Genomic DNA, 7,727 nt, shown 5'->3' with positions numbered 1-7,727 from the left:
AAGACCAACACTTCTTGTTGCAAGAGAACTCAGCAGATATTGCATCCAAATAGCAACCTTGAATGAAATAAGGCTGGCAAATAAAGGCCAGCTTACTGAAAGTGGAGCTAGATACTTGTTTTTCTGGAGTAGCCACAGTGAAGGGGAGTGCCATGAAGCTGGTATAGGTTTTGCAATCACAACATATCTAGTCACCAAACTGGTATGCCTGCCAAAAGGAGTGAATGCCAGCCTTATGACAATGCGATTGCCACTTGAACCCTGATGAGGTCAAAGAAAAATTTTATGAAGACGTGGAGACCCCTATCATTAATGTGCCAAAAGAGGACAAACTTATAATTCCAGGTGACTTTAGTGCTAGATAGAGTAGGCTCAGACTACCAGACATGGCAAGGAGTCCTTGGGAGGAATGGAGTCTGAAACAGCAACAGCAATGGCCACTTACTACTGAAGACTTGTGCATCTCATGACCTTCTCAGCACCAACACTGTCTTCCATTTACCTAAACACAATAAAACTTCATGGATACACCCTTGAAGCAAACATTGGCATTTAATAGACCATGTGACTGTAAGGAGAAAAGACGGATAGGATGTGAGAGCAATGACGGCAATGTGTGGCACACAGTGCAGGACTAAGTATAGACAACCTCTTCAAACTAAATGTTTGCATTCAACAAAAGTGGCAGCCCCAAGGCAAAATGACTACCAGAGGAATTAATGTCAACAGATTAGAAGGCTTCTCTGAGTGGGAGCAGTTTGTTGTTACCTTGGAGGGAAAGTTGAACCACACACACTTGGCAGTAGTGGAGCAGAAAAGATGTGGGCAGCTTTCAGAGATTTGATGTATAGCACTGCATTTGAACATCTGGGTCAGAATACTCACAAACATCAAGACCGGTTTGACAGAATTATAGGGAAATTCAGAAGCTGCTAAATGAAAAATGAGAACTCCACAGGGTTTACCAACAGGATAATTCATCCATCTCTAAGAAGGCATCATTTAATTCCATCAAAAGTAAAGCACAAAGAATATGAATACAACATCAAGGTCAGCTACTGCACTGATGATAAATTCTTCAATTTGAAAAGGTTATAAGCCAAGACTAAAGTGAGAGTAGTGTTGGGGTGTGATTTTTTCTTGGTAGATGGTTGTGCATTCAATGCAGCCTCTGAAGCTGAGATGCAACAATGTATGGATCAATTCTCTGCTACTTGTACTAATTTTCGCCTAACAATTAACACCAAGAAAACACAGGTGTTCCTTCAGTCAGTATCACACCATCCATATGTGGAACCATTTGTTACGGCGAAGAAAGAAGTTTTAATACTGTGGATAAGTTCACTTACCTTGGGAGTATACTTTCCAACTACGTACACAATGATAATAAGGTTGACATGTGCACTGACATGTGCTCTGTGTTTGGGAGGCTCTGAAGGAAAGTGTAGGATAGAAGTATTAGACTTGACTACCAAACCGAAGGTGTACAGAGCTCTTGTGCTGACCTCATTGTTGTATGCCTGTGAAACCTGGACAGTCTACCAGCACCATGCCGGGAAACTGAATAGCCCCCATATTCTGAAGGTCATTTGGCAGAATAAGAAACCAGACACTGAGGTTCTTTCTTGAACTAAACAGCTAAACATTCAAACTCTACTGCAGAGAGCACAACTCCAATGGGCTGGCCATGTTGTTTGAATGCCAAAGGTATGCTTTCCAAAAAGACTATTTTATGGAGAACTCTCACAGGGCAAGCATTCACATGGTAGTCAGAAAAAACTGTACAAGATATTCTCAAGGTTTCTCTTAAGAATTTTGGAACTGATTGTGTGATATGAGAGACACTGGCACAGGACTACCCAGCATGGCATACCCTCATCAGAACTGAAGTAGCTCAAAAGACATAAAATGCATATGTATAATACAAGATGCGCAAATTTAGAGAATGCACCCTAAATGTTCACATAAACTATTTGCACCTGACCTATGGTAGAACATTCCCAGCTCATGTTGGTCTGATAGACCACAGTCACACACTGTAGCTTGACTCTAACATAATGATGTCATTTTGGTCCTCTTCAGGAACAAAAGACAACAACCACCGTTATAGAGAACGAAATTAATAAGATTTAGAAACCAACTGAGTGTGAGGCGTGAGTGAGAATAAGGAGTCAGGGATGGTGCTGAGGTTGTAAATGTGGGTGACTGGAAGAAGGATGGTAGTGCTCTTGATAGAAATAGGGAAGTTAGGAAGATAGTTGGGTTTTGTGAGAAACATAATGAATTCTGTTTTGGACACATTGAGTTACCTATAGGAGATGATTAGGTAGTGCTATTGTACTGCAGCTGTGGAGCCAGACTAGTCTGGATAAATAGATCTGAGGATTATATGCATAAACATGATAATTGAACCCAAGAAGCTAATGAGAACATCAAATAAGAGAGTATAGAGAGAAAAGAGGGTCCAGGACAGAGCCTGAGGAACATCTACAGTTAGTAGGCATAACATGTATGAAGCTTCAGCAAAAGAGTAAGTACAATCAAAATCTAAAGAAGAGAAGGTATTTGATAGTGATGATTAATAGTGTCAAATTGCAAAGTGGTCAAGAGAGAGAAGGATTAATAAGAGACCATTAGATTTGGCAATTAAGAAATCATTGGCAACTTTAAAGAGAGTAATTTTAGTTGAATGAAGAGATTGGAAGTCAGACTACAGAGGGTTTGGAAAATAATGAAAGGAAAGGCAGTAAAGATTCCAACTGTACATTTTCCCAAGGAATTTAGTTGAGAAGAGGAGGAGAGATTGAGAACTACAGTTGTTGGGTATGATGGGATTAATTTAGAGTTTTTAAATGGTGGGGGACTGTGGATTTTAGTGTAAGATAGATATTAGTATGTTTAAAGTGGATTTTTTGTTAATATTTCTTAGACTTCAATTTCCTAGGATCCATAACCATAACAATTTCTTATTCTCAAGTATTAGATATGAGCTCCCACAATTATGGTTCAAAACATCTCCACCACCCTTGCACACAGTTATGTAATGGTAAATAATATAAACAGCCACTGCGGCTGTGCAGTGAGATACAGGGATGAGGTGATGTAAACTTGGGAGGCTATTGCTGGCAATATATCTTTTTTGTCTGTTGCCCTATAAAGCAGGTGGTCACTGGTCAATGAATGAGAAACTGTAGGGTTGAGTGCACAAGCTAGAACACTATGTATGCCTTGATCAGCCTCCATCAAGGCAGGGAGGATATCTGTGTTTGCCTCAACTGGCCCCCATTGAGGCTTAAGGAGATTTAGGGGGATGCACAAGTTGTGCCTATTTCAATTGAGCCCATCTTCTTGCAGGCCCCTGTGAGAAAGGTGATTAGTAACTACTGTAGGAGTTATGCTCCCATTATCAGCAACCTCTTCTGAGAAAACTAGACCAGAAGAATAAAGTAAGATTATTAAATCTTTCTTAGTATTTTTCCTGTCTGACCAGATCAAGAGTGAACCTGTGCTAGCAGTCCTTGTGTGTGCTGTGTTTATTTGCCTTACAGGGTCACTTGTACTTTTTTATAGGCAGCAAGGAAGGAACTGCTAGATAGAGACTGAAGATGAGAGAGTAGGGATGATGGTGAGGACAATCTGCTAGAGAAGACAAGAAGGGACAGTATCAAGGGTAATAGAGAGAATTTGGCCTTAACAAATAGAATGGTCAGCTCATCATCAGAGACAGCACTGAAGGAGGAAATAAGGGGAGTAATGTCAGAGAAATGGGAGATGAGGAGGACTGAAGAGGGAACTCTCAGCAAATGGTCTTATTTTTATTTACTTGCTTTTTGGCTTTGATGAAGTACAAAGCAAGGCTGTCATCAGAGAGGGTAGAGGGAGGCTTGAGGAGAGAAGAAAGTTTAGAACTCAGAACAGAGCCAAGATGGCAGAGTAAAAGCAGGGACTTGTTACTGCTCTTCCCCCAAACCCAGCCAAATATGTGTAAAAAATTACTCTAAACAAATTCTGGAGTTGCAGAACCTGAAGAATGTCAGAGTGAAGCAAATTTCCAACCCAAGATAGCCTGGAAGGTCTACAGGAAGTGTCTATCAGGCTGTACTGGGAGCAGAGCACAGTCCAGTGTAAGTCACGCTGGCACAAAATGAACCTGAGCAGGCTTAGGAGAGACAGAATCTCTGGTACCTGTGGTGGTTTCCACACTTCATGACCCTAAAATGCTGAGGACAAATTGAAAGTTCAGTGGAAAAAACCTGTTGGACCTGTGTGAGAGAGTAGAGTGGTCAGGTGCCAGCCCAAGCGTGGTGCAGGGGATGAAAGGAGCCTGCAGCAGCTACAGCAGCAGCTGTAGGGGCAGTGGTAGGACTCTTTCTAGAGTTTCAGGACCACAGATTGTGGGAGAATTGAGTGGCTGCCAGTACATCCCCCACCCCCACTGGAAGCAGAGAACTAACTTGACAAAGAGCTCAAAAGTCAAGTAAATGTCTGGGGAAACGAGCAAAAACCAGAAAAAGAATCAGGCTATAGAATCTTACTTACTTACAAGGAAGAATAAAATATACAAACAGAAGAAGACAACAAAGTCAAAACTCCTACATCCAAAGCCTCCTAGGAAAATATGAATTGATCTCAGACCATGGAAGAGCTTAAAAAGGATTTTGACAATCAAGTAAGAGAAGTAGAGGAATTGGGAAGAGAAATGAGAGTGATACATGAAAATCATGAAAATCAGGTCAACTGCTTGCTAAAGGAGACCCTCCCCCCCAAAATGCTGAAGAAAATAACACTTTAGAATATAGACTAATCCAAATGACAAAAGAGATCTAAAAAGCCAATGAAGGAGAAGAATGCCTTAAAAAGCAGAATTGATCAGTTGGAAAAGGAGTTCCAAAAGCTCAATGAAGAAATAATTCCTTAAAGGTTATAATGGAGCAGATGGAAGCTAATGACTTCATGAAAAAAATCAAGAAATTATAAAACAAAATCAAAAGAACAAAAAAATAGAAGGCAATGTGAAATATATCATTGGAAAAACAACTGACCTGGAAAATAGATCCAGGAAAGACAATTTAAAAGTTATTGGACTACCTGAAAGCCATGATCAAAAAAAGAGCCTAGACATCATCTTTTAAGAAATTATAAAGGAAAACTGCCCTGATATTCTAGAACCAGAGGGTGCAATGGATATTGAAAGAATTCACTGATCACCTCTTGAAAGAGGTCCCAAAAGGAAAACTCCTAGCAATATTGTAGCCAAATTCTAGAGCTCCCATGTCAAGGAGAAAGTATTGCAAGCAGCCAAAAAGAAACAATTTGAGTATTGTGGAAACACAATCAGAATAACACAAGATCTAGCAACTTCTACATTAGGGGATTGAAGGGCTTGGAATATAATATTCCAGAGGTCAAAGGAGCTAGAATTAAAACCAAAAATTACCTACCCAGAAAAACTGAGTATCATACTTCAGGGGAAAAAAATGGAATTTCAATGAAATAGGGTACTTTCAAGCATTCTTGATGAAAAGACCAGAGCTGAATAGAAAATCTGACTTTCAAACACAAGAATCAAGAGAAGCATGAAAAGGTAAACAGGAAAGAGTAATCATAAGGGACTTACTAAAGTTGAACTGTTTACATTTGTACATGGAAAGATAATATTTGTAACTCGTGTTTTCTCAGTATTAGGGTAGCTGGATGGATTAGATAGATAGATAGATAGATAGATAGATAGATAGATAGATAGATAGATAGAGGACACAGAGTGAGTTGGTATGAAGGGATGGTATCTAAATATAATAAAATTAAGGGGTGAAAGGAATATATTGGGAGAAGGAGAAAGAGAGAAATAGAATAGAGTAAATTATCTTTCACATAAAAGAGGTAAGAAAAAAAGCTTTTTTAATGGAGGGAAAGAGGAGGGAGGTGAGAGAGAAAGAGTAAACCTTACTCCCATCTGATTTGGCTTAAGGAGGGAATAAGATGCACACTCAATTTGGTATGAAAATCTATCTTACACTACAGGAAAGTGTTGTTAGGGGCAGTGGGATAAGAGAAGGGAGGGCAAATGGGAGGACAGGGTAATTAAAAGTAACACTTTTGAGGAGGGATAGGGTCAAAAGAGAATAGAATAAATGGGGGGCAGGACAGGATGGAGGGAAATATAGTTAGTCTTTCACAACATGACTACTACGGAAGTGTTTTGCACAACTACACATATATAACCTACATTTAATTGCTTTCCTTCTCAATGGAAGTGGACGGGGAGGGAGAAAGGGAGAGAAACTGGAACACAAAAGTTTTTTTTTTTTAATTTAACTTTTAACATTCATTTTCACAAAATTTTGGGTTACAAATTTTCTCCCCTTTTATCCCTTCCCCCCCCAAACACCAAGCATTCTAATTGCCCCTGTGACCAATCTACTCTCTCTTCTATCATCCCTCTCTGCCCTTGTCTCCGTCTTCTCTTTTGTCCTGTAGGGCCAGATAGCTTTCTTTACCCCTTAACCTGTATTTCTTATTTCCTAGCGGTAAGAACATTACAGTTGATCCTAACACTTTGAGTTCCAACTTCTTTACCTCCCTCCCTCTCCACCCCTTCCCTTTGGAAGGCAAGCAATTCAATATAGGCCAAATCTGTGTAGTTCTGCAAATGACTTCCATAATAGTTGTGTTGTATAGGACTAACTATATTTCCCTCCATCCTATCCTGTCCCCCATTACTTCTATTCTCTTTTGATCCTATCCCTCCCCATGAGTGTCGACCTCGAATTGCATTCTCCTCCCCATGCCCTCCCTTCTGTCATCTCCCCCACCCTGCTTGTCCCCTTGTCCCCCACTTTCCTGTATTGTGAGATAGGTTTTCCTACCAAAATGAGTGTGCATTTTATTCTTTCCTTTAGTGGAATGTGATGAGAGTAGACTTCATGTTTTTCTCTCACCTCCCCTCTTTATCCCTCCACTAATGAGTCTTTTGCTTGCCTCTTTTATGAGAGATAATTTGCCCCATTCAATTTCTCCCTTTCTCTTCCCAATATATTTCTCTCGCACAGCTTGATTTCATTTTTTTTTTTAAGATATGATCCCATCCTCTTCAATTCACTCTGTGCACTCTGCTTCTATGTATGTGTGCGTGTGTGCATGTGTGTGTGTGTACTCCCACCCAGTACCCAGATACTGAAATGTTTCAAGAGTTACAATATTGTCTTTCCATGTAGGAATGTAAACAGTTCAACTTTAGTAAGTCCCTTATGACTTCTCTTTGCTGTTCACCTTTTCATGGTTCTCTTCATTCTTGTGTTTGAAAGTCAAATTTTCTTTTCAGCTCTGGTCTTTTCATCAAGAATGCTTGAAAATCCTCTATTTCATTGAAAGACCATTTTTTCCCCTGAAGTATTATACTCAGTTTTGCTGGGTAGGTGATTCTTGGTTTTAGTCCTAGTGCCTTTGATGTCTGAAATATCCTATTCCATTCCCTTCGATCCCTTAATGTAGAGGCTGCTAGATCTTGTGTTATCCTGATTGTATTTCCACAATACTTGAATTCTTTCTTTCTAGCTGCTTGCAATATTTTCTCCTTGACCTGGGAACTCTGGAATTTGGCCACAATGTTCCTAGGAGTTTCTCTTTTTGGATCTTTTTCATGCGGTGTTCTGTGGATTCCTTGAATATTTATTTTGCCCTCTGGTTCTAGAATCTCAGGGCAGTTTTCCTTGATAATTTCATGGAAG

The sequence above is a fragment of the Notamacropus eugenii genome, chromosome 1 (assembly GCF_028372415.1).
Source record: "Notamacropus eugenii isolate mMacEug1 chromosome 1, mMacEug1.pri_v2, whole genome shotgun sequence".
In the NCBI taxonomy this organism is placed as follows: domain Eukaryota; kingdom Metazoa; phylum Chordata; class Mammalia; order Diprotodontia; family Macropodidae; genus Notamacropus; species Notamacropus eugenii.
This window is presented reverse-complemented; position numbering follows the sequence as displayed.